Here is a 20292-nt window from a genome sequence, read left to right as displayed (position 1 = left end):
GTATAAAAGTTAACACATCAGAACAAAATGTTTGGTAATAAAACATACAAAGAGGATTTGGGGGGCTGTAAGAGGGCTCGTACGTATATCAAAAGGAGTTAGAGGGCATGAGAGGGAAAGGGGGATGTTGACAGAGACACATTTTGCTCCATCGTAAGTTGCCCCTGCAGGTTTTCTTTGGAACGAATGGTCCTTGCAACACGTCCATGGAGTATACGCTCAGGACTGAGAGGAGGCCTGGAGCGAAAGATGCTGTGTATGCGCGATACGTATGCGCGATACGTATGCGCGATACGTATGCGCGATACGTATGCGCGATACGTATGCGCGATACGTATGCGCGATACGTATGCGCGATACGTATGCGCGATACGTATGCGCGATACGTGGATTCAAGGATGTAGGCAACCTCAAAAGGGCTCACAACTTACAGACCCTCCCTCTACAGTTAACACTATTCCTGGAGTGTCTTAAACACTTTTTCCTCCACCATTCATTTTGATTAAAAAGTTTTTCTCTCCTGATACCTGAGAAGCTGCAGAGGAAAAAGTAGAATCATGAAAAAGTACTGGAATAAATGTCCAAAGGCTGGATATGATTCCATTACTAATTTACTGTGTGACTGACCTTGAATATGTCTCAACCTTTTCAGAACACTGAACTAAACATTATATATATTATACTTATTTATTCTCTGGGATTGGGAGGCTTTATTTTCTTCACTCTTTTTTTTGGCATCTGTTTTTATACATCCCCTCCCCACAAAGGAAATGGCAACCCACTCCAGTACTTTTGCCTGGAAAATTCCATGGCCAGAGGAGTCTCATAGGCTACAGTCCATGGGGTCTCAAAAAGTCAGACACAACTGAGGGACTTCACTTTCTTTCTTCCTTTCTTTCCCCACAAAAGTTACTGGTCTTGGGAACTATTTCTTGACAGGGTTTAATTTTCTTGCAGCCAAACTATATGTAATATCACTCAAGAGTAGTGACTCGCACTGCAGTTTCACAAGTGTGTATATGTGTGGATTCTCATAATTTTGTACTCTGTAGGGGAGGAAGAAAAACACATCTCAAGTTGAGAAAAAAATTATCCTCAAGAATATTTCTTTATAAATGTTTTTAGAGACCTTTGTTAAGATTAGAGTTGGAGATAGTGCTAAAGTGGTAAACGAGGCCAGAGGACAATGGAAAAAGGGCAGGCTCAGTGGCCAGAAAGACCCAGGTTGAATCCTTGGTTCTGCTACCCACCAGCTAGTGACTTTTATACAGCTGTAAACTGGGTAACATCTAGATTACAGATCAGATTTTCAATAGTGATTAAAAATAATGCAAATAAAATTGTTGCATATATAGGGAAGAAAGACAATGATACCTCTATTATGACAACAGCTGTGGGGAGCAGAGAGAGAGCAACGAAGGAGGAGGTAATCCTTGGTTCCTACAGTAGCAAAGTCAACTCAGTGTTGTAGAGCCTCCCAAGAGGGACCTGGAAGCCTGCCATGCATTTTGAGAACTTCAGCCCATGTCCTCTGGTTTCTTTGCAACAGACCACAGTATACCCTCTGAGACGCCAAACTGTCCTCCATGAGTTTCCCTGTGAGGAGTAAAAGGCCCATCTTCTAACTTTTGTAACAGAAAATGGTGATCATAGCTATAATAAGAATTACTATAATAATTATGCTTATCACTTATTCAATTATTGGGTCCTCTCTATATAGGCCAAGCATTGTACTAAGTCCTTTACATATATTATCTTATTTCATCTTTTCTTCAATTTTGTGAGATAGATATTATTACTTTATTAAAAGATAAAAATCTCAAGTTTCAAAGAGGTTAATAACCAGAATAGCCAGATTCAAGCTCACTTGCTTATTCACTACTCTACTCTGCCTTATGTAATGCACTAAAATACTTAGCCTTGTTTAATACTTAACTCAGACTCCCCAGCTGCTAAAAATTTATGATAATTATATAATTAGAATTTCAAATTTAGGGCAGTGACTGAAAATTATTATGCTTCATTATGTGACCTTACAAAAGTATTTACTATAATAAGTTTGTCTGCACTATCTTTTGCAGAAGTCTATAGTCTTCTTAAACAGAGTCATGCATACTTAAAACAGAAAAGGAGTATGAATGAGACTATATCCTCAACAAAGAAGATTCTCAAATTAATAACTGCAAATATTGTCAATGGAAATATATATGAGCAAACACTAAGTGCCAGGCACAATTATAAATATCTTACACATATGATTTAATTTAATCCTTACAATAATTTTATAAAGTAGATACCATTAAAATTCCCATTCCCCAGATGAGGAAACAAAGACAAAATAAGTATAAATAACTAATTTTAAAAGAGTTGTTTAACATGAAGGACAGGAAGAAGTCTTTAGTAAGAACACAGAAAAAATGCAAATCCAAGAATCATTCTTCATTTTTAACTGAGAACAAGGACAACATAGGAGTTGTGCCTTGACCAAGGGACATTAATGATCAATTTACAAATAAATTGAGTTTGTGTATCACAGGTTTGTGGACACCACTGAGCCAAAGTCATCAAACCCTTTCATTTTGCTAAGATTGACTTCTCAGAAATTTCGACTGCACACCTATTATTAATATTTGGTCTTAGACATCCACCACACTTTTCTGTACTTCTGGAATTGTTTTATAAGACCTGTCACTTAGGTTTCGTAATCTTCATCAGTACTTATTCTCATTTTTCTTATAAAACTTAACAATGGGTTGTGATGCCTTCATTTATGGAATTAGTGATACACACTAAGTCATCTAGCTAATCCATAGTTAACTTCCGTCTTGTGTCTGTGTCCTCAGGTGCTCAGTTGTGTCCAACGCTTTGCGACCCACTGGACTGTAGCCCACCAGGCTCCTGTGTCCATGGGATTCTTCAGGCAAGAATACTGCAATGAGTTACCATTTCCTCCTCCAGGGGATCTTTCTGACCCAGGGATCAAACTTGCATCTCCCGTGTCTCCAGCATTGCAGGCAGATTACTTCTCTTCAAATAAATCAGTACCTGCTTGTGCTACTTTTAATGAGATTAAATGAACAGAAACCTGGCCCATCCTTTATTATAGGGAGTCAGCAATTTCAAATATCCCCAAAGTGACCTTGAATCTGTGAGATCCATTGCCAGCCTCTGGTAACTTTTAACTGGAACACTTTATTCCAATAATGTGAGACACAGCCTGAGGGATGCGTAAGTTCACCATTTGAAAATGAAATTAAAAAGATTTTTAAACATTAGCTGATTGCCCTTCTCTTTTTTCCTAGAAGTTGTGCTGGCTTTAATATACATGTTCCAGAAATATAAATACTAAATACCTACTAAAAGCCAGGCCTTGTGCAAGGTGCTAGAGATACAAAGATAATTAAGACATATCCTCAAGGAACTGAACCAGACAGGGCACCAGAGCTACTTAGCTAACCGTCATCTTGAAATTCTGGATTCTGTGTCATAACTAACTTATCACTCACATTCAGCCCTAGCCTTTCTCCTACTTGGCATGAATTTTTCCTGTTCTCAGCCATGACCTCTCCTCTCCTATTCTCTTCTCCCATGGCTGCACAGGGAACAAAGGTCCCTTGGAATGGATGTAAAACTCAGCTGTAACCAAAGATGTAAAGATCAAAGTTGGCAGCGACACTGAAGTTCGGATTAAAAGATTTCCTCTTTAGGATCAAAATTCCAGATGATCCAAATATAGGCAAATGAGCCCCAGCAGAACACTCAGTTTTCTGCGCTGATTCCAGGAAAGAAGCAGACATCACCACAGAAGCAACTCCGTTTCACTCTTTCCAACCCTGTGGGCTTGATGCTAATTGCCACCCCAACAGTGAGATCGCATTTCAAAATATGGTCAAACACAAAACAGCCAAGTCAATCAAGCATTAAGTATTCAAGCACAATTACCCCCACACATGCTCAAGCACCAGCGGTGAAGCAGCTTCGTTTGGGAGCAGCTCGGTAATCATCTCTCCGGGCAGCTGAGAGTCTAACCTCTCACCCCAGGGCCTTCTGTTGGGGATGCTGGGCGGGCTCCCAGGATGCGAACGATCACAGCGCCAGCAGCGGCTCCCCGCCCCCTACCCAGCCTCATTTAAATGAGTGCTCATGGTGGGGGAGGGGAGGGGCAGAAGGTCCGCACAAGTCCCTATTGTTGGGGAGCGACGTGTGGAAGCAGATGGTGAGGCTGGTCACTCAGTCTGTTGGCAGACGCTTTCTGCCCGTGTCCCTGGGGGCTGCGGGGCTTTCTTTCCAGGCTCCACTCTGGTCATGTTTTCTCAATGTGAGCAAGGGCGCTCTTTCTTTATCGCCCCTCACATTTCAAGGAGGCCGAGTTGCTGCCTCCTTCCCCCATTCCTTCCTTCTGCTTCCTCTTGATTTTTCTGGACTAGCTAGTTCCAAGCCTCCGAGGGCCCACTTGATGCAGAGAAAAGCGAGCGGTTCCCTTTGTCTCTAATTGATGCCGCGCTCTCATCCGGCGGGCTTCCGAGTGGCATGCTCACTCGGTTATTTAACAAATTACTCCACAGTCCTTGTTAGGACTATTGACATTTACAGCTAACCAACCCCTACAGTTAGGGGCGATGTGGTGAATGACTTGCACAGTCTTCCTTCCTTTTATTTCAGTCCTGCAATGGAGTGAGTAGAACGACCTCCTACTTTGGTTTGACCTGATGCTCTCCTTTCATAGTAATGTCAGCGGCTAAAAAAGTAAATAAATAAAGCCTGGGTTACAGATGCAACTCTTATTTGCATCTGTAAAGGACAAACAGGAGCCTCTGTATACATAACTGTTGTCTCTAAAGTATTAGCTGTTGAACATAAATCTTGGCCTCAAAACCTACTCCATTTCAAGATGCCACACAGCTTATGCCAAGGCAGCTCTCCCTAGCAGTTCTCAATTCAGATTTCCTGCAGCTCAGGGTGTTAAATTTGTTTTCGTTTTTAAACCATACTGGCAGCCTGGTGCTTTGCTAATGTTGTCTCTATGAGCTGGACAGAGTCAACATAAGCCCAGAAGACTGCTGTCTGGGGTTGAGTGGCAAAAATAAAGTCAGAAATACCATCTATTCCCCCTCATCTGCCTGGGATTAATCTTTTCCTCCCCAGTACTATTCTCTAGGCTTAAATGCTTCAATGTTTCATTTTGCACTCACCAACAGAATTTCCGTTTCATATGTCTTCCCTTCTTCCTAAAATTGTGAAGGCTGTGAAGACCAGGCTTGTAGTATTCATATTCATCAGTTCAGGATTCAGTATTAATTCCCTGGTACAACCAAGCAGTGCAGTAAATACTGAATGAATAAATGAAATTTAAAAATGATAGACATTAACAAAAGGGAATATACTGAAATATGAAAGAAGAGTATGTCTGTCACATATTTCCTCCAAATACCAACTACTTCAGGTAGTCCTGTAGTAAAAACTACATTTTACTTCTAAGTAAAATAGCAGTCAGGAATTAGAGAGAACACCTGAAATCACTGGAATATTCATGGCCCAAACTATCTAAGAACTCAGGTGTCCAAGGAGACTGGACTCTTGCTAATGTCCCAAGGAGACCAGCCCCCCAACTGGCAATCTTTAGAAGCTGTGTTGCAAGAAGCACCAGGGATACACCTCGGGGAGATGGAATGGGAGCTTAGTGCAGCTTCTGGACCCCACCTAGTCTGCCATGTGAGCCCTCTGCAGACAAGGGCTACAGTGCAGAAGCTGTATATTCACTACGTGAAATGCTGCTGCCTTAGTGCCCAGAATGTGAAACGTGTCCATCCCCTCACTGAATAGCAACTGCCACAAGCCCGCAAAGATTTATGGTTTCAGAGCATCTGTAGATGGCATCCTTGGCACTGACATCAAACTTTTTCCATGGGTACCTGGAGCAGCACGACACCATCAAGTGGCTTCCCAGACATCAGCATAGATGAGGGTCAGGAGAGAAAAGGGAGAAATGGATGTGTCCCACTATGGGAGAGAATACTGTTGCAAACACCCCCCAAGGAAAGTAAAAACTTGATTGAAAACTTGAAGTGTATAAACCTTAACTTTAGCAGGCAGAGGTAAAAGCTAGGACATTGATTATGCACACTTAAACACACAAGTTTTCCTTTTCATTGCATGTAGACATAAGCACCAAGAAAATCCATCTTGCACACATAACAATGAACCCTCCAATTTGAAATCATAAAACACTCTGCTTAGGTAGGGATGAGTATCTCTTTAGTTTATGTTTTATCACTTTTCTAAGAAAAGCTCCTCTAAGCCATTCAGTCTGCTATTTTGTACCTTAAAAAAAGGTTATTGTTTGCACAAGAATAAAAAAGACTGTAAAATAGGATTGGCAAATGCATTATGGGCAAACTGCCATCAACCCTTCCCATATCCATTACAGACATTGCTAATCAATCAAGGCATGGATTGTAGCCTTAGAATCCTGATAAAGCACAATGAAGCAGCAGCTTCTCTATCAAGCAATCTGTGCTGGTATGTGAGGTTACTCCTATTTGTCACATTCACTTTAAAGATAATAATCATATACTCCAAAGATTAAAGAGGCTTCCCTGGTGGCTCAGTGGTAAAGAATCCACCTGCAATGCACAAGCCACAGGAAAGTGGGTTAGATCTCTGGGTCAGGAAGATCCCCTAGAGGAGGGCATGGCAATCTACTCCAGTATTCTTGCCTGGAGAATCCCATGGACAGAGGAGCCTGGGGGCTACTGTCCATAGGGTTGCAGAGAGTCAGATAACTGAAGCAACTAAGCACACCAAAGATTAAAACATAGAAAATGAACTTCATTGCTCAAGAGGTACTGAGAATAACCTATGACGCAGCCTTTACTGTTAAAAGGGCATTGTCTACCATTGCTGGTTCCCACAGTCCATACAATACACCCTGGGGGATGGGGATAGGAGTCAACATTCAAGGAAGAGCTTGCTCGGGTGGCAACTTGGTAAGCTTGCACTAGCCTTAGTGCATGTCCCTGTGGCACTGTGGAGTATTCAGCTGCATTCAGGAAACCAGGGAAGCCTAGAACAATTTCCAAGGAGGTCATTTCTCAGGATTAGCAGGCTGCAGGATAGGAACAGGAGGTCCATTCTCTCCCTGACCATCTCTTTCTAGAAGTGACAAGGCAAAACATTGGGTCTCATTTCCTTTCTCCTGGGACATGACCTTTTCAACACGTGAAGGCCCTCAGTCAATATGCCCATACATTACAAAGGCCATCACAGAAACAGGCAACACAACATAAAGAGCGCCTCACGTCAGGATCGTCTTCCCAGTCCTCTCTTCACATTGCCTAGAAGAAAAAAACTGAAGAGCAAGTTGCTTGTTTTGCAGTTTTTGTTTCAGTTATAAATTGAGTGTTATGTGTTTTGCATACACACCTTACCTCATTTGACCCCCACAACCATCCTGTGAATTCTCCCTATTCTGAAATGAGTCCATGCAGATCCAATGGGACTAAAGTGCCCACAGTCACAGAAACTAAAGTGGCCAGATCAGTACTGAGAGCAGGTCCATCACAACAAAGCCAACGTCTTCTCCCCACACACTGGAAGTCCACCTTGGGGATAAATCATCTGAGCACCCAGAAGACTTTGAGGACCAAGTATGTCCCTTCCTTTCCTCTCTGTGGCCTGAAGTTTTGAGGGTCATCTTTACCCCTGGCCCATGCTGACTGCTCTGCGTGCCCTGTTGGGGTCTGGTAACAGAACCAGAGAGATGACCCACCTCCACAGTTTCACTCTCTGCAACACCAAAGAATCTAAGGGACTCTTATTTGAGGTTTTATTCTCTGATCCAGGTAGTAACTAACCAGGCTATTAAAAGCCTCTTGTGGCGTCTGTCTCTGGTTGTTTTCAACCAGCAGTAGATATGATTTCATGAAACATATGTTATTGATAGGCTGTTCACTGGTGGGAGTAGGAGACAGTGCGAAGAAAATTAGATCATTGTCTGAGATTTCAACTCTTCAATTGCAATAGGAAACAGGTGTCAAACAATGAGATCCTGGAAGCTCCCATGCTGTGGCAGACATCATGAAACTACAGACTGCTGAATTATGGAGAAATGTGGCAGGATGGTGGGGTGCAATGGGAGAGCTCAGGATAGTGACTGCACCCTCGAGTAAGAAAGTATTTCAATATTTTAGAAACTGGTAGGGCCATGAAGGTGGTACAGCAGTGCGATATCAGCCCTGGAGATGTTCCCAATAACATGACTGGACTGAACATTTTAACACTCAACAAGAGTATACTGATCAGACGAGGGAGGTGGTTAGTCACAGAGTCAAATGCCAGTATCCAGGCCCATTCTGATGCTGATTTAATTTCTCTAATCTAAAGAGATTTTGGTCCATTCAGCAAGACTAATCAACGGTGGAAACTGACCCAGCTTGCTCTCTGCACCTGTATCTATTAAACACTCAAGCTACATAACATTCTATTTCCATATCTGTTTTAAAATGTTTTGTTTGAACTTCTCTGCTGCTTTTGCTCTGTGAAACAGCTAAGATGAAAATATTTTTATACAGTCAAGTGCATGTTGAGCTAACGTGAAAGAAGTAGGAATACCATCTCTGCTTTCAGCACCCTTCCCCAATCAAGTTTAAGCCCAATAACTGACACAGATATTGGGCGAGGGGATATTCCCTGGAAAAGCTTGATTTTGCCATGCCTCATATGTTTAATCTGGTGAGTCTTGAAAGAACTGTTAGGGTGACACCAGCCAAGTCTTACATTAAATTTGAGTTATAAGGAAAAATAAAAGAAGACAAGTGGAATTATTTCCTTAGCGTTGGTAATGCTGAAAATGTTAACAGGTTCAAGGAGGGTTTGATGAGGCCAAGGATGTCAAATCTGAGCAGATTAGTGTCTTCTCAAGTCCTCTGACATTTACGTGATAGAGAGATACTGTCTTTCAGAAAGATGGTGCTATCAAGGGGGATTACTGGGCTGGCTGAAGAATAAGATGCCAAATCCTAACCACCAGGCAACCAGGGAGCACATTAAAGGAGGAAATTGGACCCATCTGATGACATCCTATGGGACCATGGAAGCTGTAGTCAAACTAGCTAACAGAACCAAGCCCACACCCCAGTGTCTAAACATCCAACCTTTAAGTGTTCCAGACATGAAGGGTTTGAATCCAGAGATTCGGAGGCTTGCACTGTCACTGAACGGGCTCATATCAAGCAGGACCCTGTGGAGCTCCAGGCCACAGAAGGGCTTCTGCGTCCCCCCACTTCTTGATTACAGGAAATAGGCTTCATTTAGCCTCCAAGACCTTCCCTATGTTCCAAGAGCAGGTTCAAATAGTTACTAATTAGGGAAGGGAGGGGATGTGGAGGAACAGTCAAAAGAAACAATAGTGTAGCCTCAGAGACAGTTCCCCCTCAAGGGATATAACAATAACTGTGAGCTGTTCCACAAATATTGAAGCTCCCCCACCAGGTGCTGCCCACAAGCACAGAGATCCGGACAGGTTGAAACGGGAAGGTTGATGCTGCTGACTCCCACTTACCTCACCACCAACTAATCAAAAGAATGTCCATGAGCTGACCACATCTTCTTTGAACCACTACTCTAAAACTTCTCACTACCCCCTCCAAGATGGGACATTTGTTTTCTGGTCATTAGCCTGCTGGGTCCCCTTTGTCTGGCAAAACAACAAAGCTATTCTTTTCTGTGTGTGTATGTGTTATTCGTTCAGTAGTGTCCAACTCTTTGGGACCCTGTAGACTGTAGTCCGCTAGGCTCCTCTGTCCATAGGATTCTTCTCCAGGCAATACTGGAGTGGGTAGCCTATCTCTTTCCCAGGGGATCTTCCCAACCCAGGGATCAAACCCCAGTCTCCTGCATTGCAGGCAGATTCTTTCCCATCTGAGCCACCAGGGAAGCCCTGGTAGCTATTCTTTTCAACTTCACCCAAAACTCTGTCCCTGAGATTTAATTTGGTGTCAGGGTATAGAGGCCAGATTCGGCCTCAGGGCTAGGGCAGCAAAGAATACAGAAGCCGGCAATGAAGACCTCCACCTGCTGCAGGAAAACAACAGCTTCCCAGGAAGCTGCTGCAAGCGCCAAGAAGCTGCTGCAAGCACCAAGAACCTAGAAGAAGCTCCCTAGAAGACACAACGGTCTAGGCTGGGGACAGGGAACCAAGGACTCAGAAACAGCCACACTGATCATCCCCACTGCCTAGAGCACAAAGCAGGTAATTCACAGGTGCTTGCCAGAAGATTCTGCAAGCCTTGAGTCTGCTCGCTGTCCACACATCTGCCTGAACTGCCTCTGGAGTGTAATGGCCTTTTGTTTTTCTATCCACTTTCTAAATCTCATGTGAGTGGCTCTCATTGGCAGACTCTAACTAGGAATCACTTAGGGAAGGGGATCCTGGGAAATATGACTCCCAGCTTCTCCTCTGTAAGACCTTAGATGCGGAAGGATGTTGATTTCGAGCTGACAACAAAAATAACTCAGCACAACACAGTAGGCCATGTTTGCTGAATAAATTAGTACAAGAACTTGAAACTTCCACCCTGAATACCCTAAATGGTCACATCTTCACACAGCCTTTTAAAACTGGTCAGACATACAGATGGCTGCCCACCCCCGCCCCCCCGCAAAAAAAAGTGTTCAACAAAACGAATTATTCAGTTCAGTTCAGTCGCTCAATTGTGTCCGACTCTTTGTGACCCGATGAACCGCAGCATGCCAGGCCTCCCTGTCCATCACCAACTCCCGGAGTTTACTCAAACTCATGTCCATCAGGTTGGTGATGCCATCCAGCCATCTCATTCTCTGTGGTCCCTTCTCCTCCTGCCCCCAATCCCTCCCAGCATCAGGGTCTTTTCCAATGAGTCAACTCTTTGCATGAGGTGGCCAAAGTATTGTTAGAGAAATGCAAATCAAAACTACAATAAGGTATCATCTCATACCAGTCAGAATGGCCATGATCAATAAATCTACAAACAATAAATGCTGGAGAGGGTGTGGAGAAAAGGGAACCCTCCTACACTGTTGGTGGGAGTGTAAACAGATACAGCCATTATGGAAAACAGTATGGAGATTCCTCAAAAAACTAGGAATAAATCTACCATATGACCCAGCAACCCCACTACTAGGCATATACCCTAAGAAAACGACAATTCTAAAAGACACATGTATTCCAATGTTCATAGTAACTCTATTTACAATAGCCAGGACATGAGAGTAACCTAGATGCCCATTGACAGATGAACAGATAAAGAAGCTGTGGTACATATATACAATGGAATATTACTCAGTCATTAAAAAGAACAAATTGGAGTCAGTTCTAGTGAGGTGGATGAACCCAGAGCCTGTTAAACAAAGTGAAATCAGTCAGAAAGAGAAAAACAAATACAGTATATTAACACACACACACACACACATATATATATATATATGGAATCTAGAAAAATGGTACTGATGAACCTGTTTGCAGGGAAGGAATGGAGATGCAGATGTAGAGCATGGACTTGTGGATACAGTGGGGACACAGTGAGTAGGACGGATGGAAAAAGTTGCATCAACATGTATACATTATCATATGCAGAATGGACAGTCGGTGAGAAGCTGCTGCATAACACAGGGAGCCCAGTCTGGAGGTCTGCGATGACCCAGAGGGGTGGGTTGGGGGAAGGGAGGGAGGCTCAAGAGGGAGGGGATATATATATATATAATTATGGCTGATTTGTGTTGTATGGAAGAAACCAACAAAAATTGTAAAAACTAAAAAACAAATAAGAACTAGTCAGAAACATTCTAAGGTTCTGGTAGCTGAGAGAAACTTATTTGCAGACTTTCTAAGAGAGAGACTTCAGCTGACCCTTAAAACTCAATGGTTCCCAAATTATGAAAAGAAGAATCTGGAAGAAATGATGCTCTTTGCAAAATGCCACACTCTGCCGAACGCCTTAAAATATCACCGGCGTGAACCCCATCAGGCGAAGTACCAATAATTTTCCTAGGAGAAAAATTCTATATGTAGAACTGGGAACCCGCATGTCCACAAAGAAACAAGCTGTCAAGCCAAGCATTATCAACTGTTTCAGAATTTTTCCATTAATATTCATTTGCCGCTTGTTCATTTCTTTGGTCGTCTGCTAGTGCCTGCTACCAGACAAGTGGGAGCAGGCATCAAAGTTTAAGAGTAACTTTTGGGACAAATTTGAGAGAAAATGATCTTCTTTAAAATGACAGGGTATTTTCCCCCTGCAAATTTTGAAAGAATTCCCACTATCCTGGACTAACCCCAGGCCACTCCAGCTCTGTGTTCCCCTGGGCCGTTTGTTACAATGCAATGGATTTGGGTCAACCACCTGAAAAGTATTAAAGTGCTGGCCTAAAAAATATTTTACAGGCAAAACAATGGTAGTATCTTGTCACCCAATTACCCCAATAAACTGTTCCTAAAGAAGTGACATTGAAAGGTGGGAATCTTTACAGATTTTTCCAAGCCTAATAAGATTCCATGAACTGTACATCTCTACAAGTCCCGTGCTAAAAAGCTCTTATAAGTGGCTCCATGGAAATCTTCTGAACTAGCAGACAAATGTCACCAACCCTACATAAGAAACCCACTATGGGGGAAGTTAAAAAAGGGTCTTCGGCCAGAAAAGCAGAATAAGGATAGACACTGAGAGCTAAGAGAGGGAGAGAGACAGAGAAGATGTACTCAGGCATGCAGCGCAAGGGCATGGCCTGGAGTTTAGACTTTGATCTATCATTAGCTTCCTTGACGTAACTATTGGTTTTAAGGGAGAAATGAAGTGGAGCCCTCTCCTGTGTGCCATATGCTAAGTCGCTTCAGTTGCATCCAACTCTGTGAGACCCTATGGACTGTAGCCCCCCAGGCTCCTCTGTCCATGGGATTCTCCAGGCAAGAATACTGGAGTGGGTTGCCATGCCCTCCTCCAGGGGATGTTCCCAACCCAGGGATCAAACCTACATCTGTTCCATCTCCTGCATTGGCAGGTGGGTTCTTTACCACTAGCAAGCCCTCTCCTAAGAATGTAAAAACACATGCAGGGGGGTAAGGAAGTCCTCTGGAAAATATGGGAATGGGACCTTGACTCTTCCCAATGTTGAATATATTTATTTTGAAACTTATGTGATGGACTGTCCTGCTATAAGCAAAACCAGATGATAGAAAATAGGACATCACATACCCTCAGAAAGGAAATTCTCCAGGGAACAGACTCTGGACTCTGTGACTCAGACCCAACAGTCAAGGTCAAGTTCAGTGGAGTTATAGGCCAAGTATACACAGTGGATACTTAAACCTGAGCCACCAGGACCCTGCTGGCCGGGTTCCATGGAGGATGTTTCCATAGTCTTACAATGAAATCTAAGTTCCACACCATGGAACTGCAAGAAATAAGCGATTAGACTTCCACCCGCCACTCCAGGCTCCTTTCCTATTTTCTAAGCTCCAGCCACTCTGGATTTCTCAGTGTAGCTCAAATGCACTAAACTTACTCCAGCCTCAGAGACCTGACACCTGCTCTTTTCTCAATTCTTCACTTGCCCACGTCTTTTGAAACAGACTGACTTCTCCAAATACTCCATGTAAAAGAATTTCCATCACCCAGCCCAGCCACTCTCTTGCCTGCCTCTTGCCTTTATTTTCTTCAGAGCACTTACCAACATCTGAAATTAAAGTATGTACAAACCATCTGTCTCTACCACTAGAACATAAACTCCACGAAAATGAGGATCTTTCTCAGAGATGACATGAATGAAAGTATGTACCAACTAAAGAGAGAACTCCTGAAGTCATACATGCCTCCTTGACTACTTGATCATTTATTCTTTCACTCATTTGAAACAAATCTGCCCTGTGTCAGGCACTACTCTAGGTGCTGGGGATAAAGCAATGAATAAAATCCCTGTTCCCCTGGAGCTGACATTCAGTATGCAGAGATAGCAAGTACATAAATATAACAATGTCAGATACACCATGAAGAAAAATAAAGCTGGGCATGGAAAAAAAGAGGTTTCAGTTGGTATTTCATATGGGATGTTCAGCAAAGACTTTTCTAGGGAAGTGACACTTAACTAGTGACCTAAAAGAAATGAGGAAGAGACTATGTGATACCAGACAAGAGTCAATATTTCTCCAGGCCTTGTAATGAGAGCCACACAGTGGAAACAGTGTCAGACTTTATTTTTTGGGCTCCAAAATCACTGCAGATGGTGACTGCAGCCATGAAATTAAAAGATGCTTACTCCTCAGAAGGAAAGTTATGACCAACCTAGATAGCATATTCAAAAGCAGAGACATTACTTTGCCAACAAAGGTCTGTCTAGTCAAGGCTATGGTTTTTCCAGTGGTCATGTATGGATGTGAGAGTTGGACTGTGAAGAACGCTGAGCGCCGAAGAATTGATGCTTTTGAACTGTGGTGTTGGAGAAGACTCTTGAGAGTGTCTTGGACTGCAAGGAGATCCAACCAGTCCATTCTGAAGGAGATCAGCCCTGGGATTTCTTTGGAAGGAATGATGCTAAAGCTGAAACTCCAGTACTTGGGCCACCTCATGCAAAGAGCTGAATCATTGGAAAAGACTCTATGCTGGGAGGGATTGGGGGCAGGAGGAGAAGAGGAAGACAGAGGATGAGATGGCTGGATGGCATCACTGACTCGATGGACGTTGAGTCTGAGTGAACTCCGGGAGTTGGTGAAGGACAGGGAGGCCTGGCGTGCTGCGATTCATGGGGTCGCAAAGAATTGAACACAACTGAGCGACTGAACTGAACTGAAATGAACTGAACTGTGGTGCGAGCACAGTCAAGGAACAGCGAGGGGCCAGGGTGGACTGTGTGTGGGTGAGGCAGGGCGCACTGAGGGTGTCAGAGCAGGCAGGCAGCTATGTACCAAGCAGAGAAGTGCGAGGAGGGGCCAGGTGGCAGGAAATCATGCATCTTGTAAACAGAGCAGGTCCATAGGCAGATGAAGAAAAGCAGGAACCTCCAGACTGATAGGAAACCACACATACTGGGTGACAAAGTTTTGGGTAGCAGACAAAGAAAGGTGAGAACCTCTTGCTTCTGAATGTAACCTGTTGCTCATTATGCTCTTATTACAATAAAAATAACCTTCTGGATAAGAAGTACCCATGATGAACCGATGCCATGACACTTCTGATCTAAGTTCAGTAAGAACAAAAATCCCTCCTCCCCTTGGGAAATTGGAACTGGGGTGAAAAATTACAGAATATGATGCCCAAATGCCCCTTTCCCCAGTGAATATTCCACTCCTTCATCTGTATGCTCCTCATAAGTGGGCTTTCCGGTAGCTCAGCTGGTAAAGAATCCACCTGCAATGCAGGAGACCCTGATTCAATTTCTGGGTTGGGAAGATCCCCTGAAGAAGGCATAGGCTACCCTCTCCAGTATTCTTGAGCTTCCCTGGTGCCTCAGACAGTAAAGAACCCACCTTCAATGCAGGAGGCCTGGGTTTGATCCCTGGGTTGGGAAGATTCCCTGGAGGAGGGCATGGCAATCCACTCCAGTATGCTTGCCAGGAGAATACCCATGAACAGAGGAGTCTGGCGGGCTATAGTCCATGGGGTCGCAGAGAGTTGGACACGACTAAATGAATAATATTTGTACCTTTCTTCATAACCGGCTTGCCAAATGGACCCAGGGCAGCTTCTCACCTGCCTTCCCACTCTCCCTTGGAAAGCGTGCTGATGGTTTAGTTGCTAAATCACGTCTGATTTGCAAACATTTCCTTCTCCAGGGGATACTGCTGACCCAGGGAATAAACCTAGGTCACCTGAATTGCAGGCAGCTTCTTTATCGATTGAGCCAGCAGGGAAGCCCTCTGAGACTGTATTCTTGCTTAAATAAACTCTCACTTTACTTTTTTAACCTCTCTGCTTCATCTCCAAATTCTTTCGTGATGAAGAGAGATCCTTAATTTCACTGGCGACAAGGGAGCAGAGGTAGAAAATGATGCTAGATGATTAGTAGGGTCAGGTCATCAGAGAGGAGCCATGGAGGCTCACACTCGGGTCTTCAGGGAATCAAGCAAGTCCCTGGAAGGCAGGGCTTTGAGGCCTGGTCAATCTCTTTGGGACATCCAGCGTTTCAGCATGAGTCTCATTACTTGATCAGACGTCCACATTTCTGGCAAGCAGCCTTCAAGGCTGCAGTAGATTTCTATCCTCCTGGAAAGAGGTGGCAAATAAGCAAGGAGAAGTCCTCTGTAGAAAGGTGGCAATCCTGACGGGTCACAGGGAAGGGAATCAGCTAGAGGTAAAAAGCCTGTGGTTCAGCTATTAAAGGAATTTAGGGCTTACCCTGACCTTGTTTAGGTAATCTCAGATAACTGACAATGGGTTATTTGTGAAACATACAACTGAATAGGTCTGTGTGTTCACTGTGGTGAGAGTCTATGTGAATCCATGCTATGAAGTCTTACAGACACTTACTCTATGATGGTCTCAATGGGGACAAATATGCATGCTCAGTCACTTCAGTCCTGTCTGACTCTTTGAGACCCCCTGTTGCCCCCACTGTAGCCCTCCAGGCTTCTCTGTTCACAGGATTCTCCAGGCAAGAATACTGGAGTGGGCTGCCATGCCCTCCTCCAGGGGATCTTCCCAATCCAGGGATCAAACCTGGGTCTCTTATGTCTCCTGCATTGGCAGCTGAGTTCTTTACTACTAGTGCCACCTGGGAAGCCCGGAGACAGACATGGCATCACACTAAGTCCTTCCTTTACATGGAGGAAACTAAGGCCCGGAGAATGATGTCACTGGGCTAAGTGCCCACAGTGCTCAGGAATCCAAGTCTAATCAATTCCTGCCTCTGTCCTCCCTTGAACGAGCTCCTCCAGGTCACAGCTCTGATCCCTGATTATCACACTCAGTCCACACAGTGTGGCACAGGACACAGCCAGCCAAGGAAGGGAGCAACATGTGAGCATCAGGGAGAATTCCCTGAACTGCCACCTGGGTGCCACCGATCCTAACGTGAGGGAGGTGGGGGGGGGGGGGGGCGCTGATGCAAAACCTTTTCTTGCTCTGTTCTGCACCACGCTGTTACTTCCTTCCACGCTCTAAGACTATTCTGGAACTCGCTGACAACACAGAATCCCAGAGAACGGAGATCTTCTCAGTAGGCAAAGCAGAGTTAAATATTTGCTTAAAATCTTCTCTTCCAAATTTACTCTTCAAAGCAGAGTCCAGACTATGTGGCCCAAACCAGCTGACTGTGTGGCTGAGGGGTGCTCTGTGTGTGCATGTACACGCATGTGCGTGCGCGCACACGAGCCTGCTGGCATCCGGTTTTCACTTAGCATCAGCAGGTCTTCTTTGACAGTTTTAGTATGGCCACGCCTGGATGAGATGACTGATCTAAGTACCGTGATCCTGCTTGTCTCCCTCTTCTGACAAAGGTTTAGTCATCTTAAATCCGGCTGTCTTCAAGGATATGCTTGAAACTGCAGGGAGGCAATTCAAGACTTATTAATAGCCCTCCCCTTCCTCACATGCCCTTTAAACATTACTAAGCTTCAGTGTTTCTTCCTCTTCATTTCTGACTCTCCTATCCATTCACTCTCCTTTCATGGTGTATTAGTCAGGACACTCCAGAGAGACAGCAGAACCAAAGGAGATATACCGAAATATATAAACATATGCACACACGTATAAACATACACATATATATGTGTGAGTGTATTTAGCTATATCTCTATACATAGAACCAAAGAGATATATATAAAATGCAAATGCTTATATATAAATATATTAATACACATATGTATGTGTATCACTCTCTCTATATGTGTGTATGTATATACACATATGGGCTTCCCTGGCAGCTCAGCTGGTAAAGAATCCACCTGCAATGCAGGAGACTGGGGTCGATCCCTGGGTTGGGAAGTTCCCCTGGAGAAAGGATAAGTTACCCCACTCCAGTATTCTTGGGCTTCCCTTGTGGCTCAGATGGTAAGGAATCCACCTGCAATGCAGAAGACCTGGGTTCAATCCCTGGGTTGGGAAGATTCCCTTGGAGGAGGGCATGGCAACCCACTCCAGTATTCTTGCCTGGAGACAGAGGAGCCTGGCTACAGTACATGGGGTCACAAAGAGTCAGACATGACTGAGCAACTAGGCACATGTACACATAAATATAGAAGAGAGAGATTTCCCATAGGAATTGGCTCACGTAACCGTGGAGGCCGAGAAGTCCCAAGCTCTGCCGTCTGCAGGATGAAGACTGAGGAGACACAGTGGTAAAATTCAGTCCAAGTCTGAAGACTTTAGAACCAGGGCTGCTGATGACGTAACACCTGGTGTGAGGCCAAAGCCCTGAGAAGCTGGATGGGGAACGGGATGGGAGTGGACAGGCTGCTGGTATAAGTCAGAGTCCGGAGGCCGAGGGAGTTTCCTCCAGGAACTCCTTCACAAGACGAACCCAGAAATAATGCTTTACCAGCTGACTGGGCATGCCTTAGCCCAGTCAGATTAACACATAAAATTAACCATCACACTTGGTTCCTCGGATCACTCATCTACCACCAGCTCCCAGCTCTTGGACAGCTGTTCTGAACGCCCTCCTAACTTCAAATGCCAGTGCAGCATGCCTTAGGTCTTGAAGGGAGCACGCATCCTGCCCACTCCCACCTCTCAAGAAAATCGTGCCTATTCCTCCCACACCTAGTTAGGAAGCCGTGGTAGCACCATCAACACAATTTCCCAAGCTGGAAACGCTTCTCCCCTCCCCTCTCTTGTCAGATCAGTCACTGCGTGCTTTCAATTCTCTCTCATGTCTGCTCTCACCTCTGCCACGGCTGCTCTTGACCTCAGCTCATCTCCTGCCTAGACTTTGACAACAGAATCCTAACCATGCCCTCGACCGCTCGTCAAACCCACCTGGCAAGTGGCAGTAACACACTGTTAGTGACTTTCTTCACGAGAATGAAGGAAACTCCCAACAGGAATCCAATAAAGTGTGAACAGGGACACTGCTTGTGGAACAGGGCCTGCCAGGGGTTCCTCTTTGAAGATGACAGTCACATAAGTTCTGGTATGCCTGTTGAGGAAAGAAAAGCCACTGTTTTTAAAGCACTGTTGTTTTAATAGGGGCTACATTTCCTGTTACTGCTTGCTTTAAAAATGCTCACCCTTGTAGTGAGTATATCTTTATTATATCTTCTATCATTTTAAAAATGAGTGAAGCTTGAGAATTTAACACAATATCCTTCAGTTTTTTCTATGATCCAATGGATGCTGGCAATTTGACCTCTGGTTCCTCTGCCTTTTCGAAATCCAGCTTTATATCTGGAAGTTCTTGGTTCAAATACTGCTGAAACCTAGCTTGAAGGATTCTGAGCATTACCATGCTAGCATGTGAAATGAGGGCAACTGTATGGTAGTTTAAACATCTTTGGCATTGCCTTTCTTGAGGATTAGAATGAAAACTGACCTTTTCCAGTCCTGTGACCACTGCTGTGTTTTCCAAATTTGCTGGCATATTGAGTGCAGCCCTTTAACAGCATCATCTCTTAGGATTTGAAATAGCTCAGCTGGAACTCCATCACTTCCACTTTTGGTAATTTATCAATCTTGTGCTGTATTCAGTAAGAGATAAATGCTAAGAATCTCTTCTGAAAGTGAAAATTACAAGAAAAATATACTCTGGGGACTTCCCTATTGTTCTTATTCTCTTTTTCTTAAATGACATCATAATGTCAACCATAACATTTTTGTTTAAGCACATGCCCTGTGGAATCAAAGGAGTGTTGATACACTTCAGATTCTAAGAGATCTTTGGACGAGCCTCTGATTTTGATTTTTCAAGCCACAAGGCCTCTTTAAGCTTTGATCATCCCATCTGCAAATTCAGATACTAATACTGCCCACCTGGCAGGGCTATCATCAGCAGTGTGATAGGATGTGCAGGGGACATCTCTGTTTGCCTGACTCAGAGCAAATGACACGAGATTCCGCTTTCTCTTCACACTGCCTGGCTACTTCCTCCTCAAGCACACTCACGCTGCTCCTCGCCAATATCTGCCTGGAGCGCGAGAGGCTGGACTACCTTGCTGATGTGCTAACCTTGAGGGGACTTACAGGTAAGCAGCCTTTGCTTCCACATCCTGAGGCTGGGTGTCAGGCAAATGCTCCCAACGGCTGGCTGACATATGTGGCCACTGCAGACTAATTCCTCCTGACATGCTGCCTTGAACGCACAGTCACAGAGCATGTGCTGAAGTGCTAAACA

At 44.2% G+C, this 20292-nt stretch overlaps 1 long non-coding RNA gene across 1 annotated transcript; it reads right to left on the bottom strand.

Annotated features, from left to right (window-relative positions):
- Positions 1-1171: 1171 nt before the first annotated feature.
- Positions 1172-19100, bottom strand: LOC123332769. Its single transcript, XR_006549801.2, has 3 exons — positions 18942-19100; positions 5193-5330; positions 1172-1596 (listed from the first exon to the last, which is right to left on the bottom strand). It is a non-coding gene; the product is annotated as an uncharacterized LOC123332769 (long non-coding RNA).
- Positions 19101-20292: the final 1192 nt, after the last annotated feature.

Source organism: Bubalus bubalis, chromosome 3 (assembly GCF_019923935.1).
Source record: "Bubalus bubalis isolate 160015118507 breed Murrah chromosome 3, NDDB_SH_1, whole genome shotgun sequence".
Taxonomy (NCBI): Eukaryota; Metazoa; Chordata; class Mammalia; order Artiodactyla; family Bovidae; genus Bubalus; species Bubalus bubalis.
The sequence above is the reverse complement of the archived record's forward strand: the minus strand, read 5'-3'. Positions and strand labels throughout refer to the sequence as shown.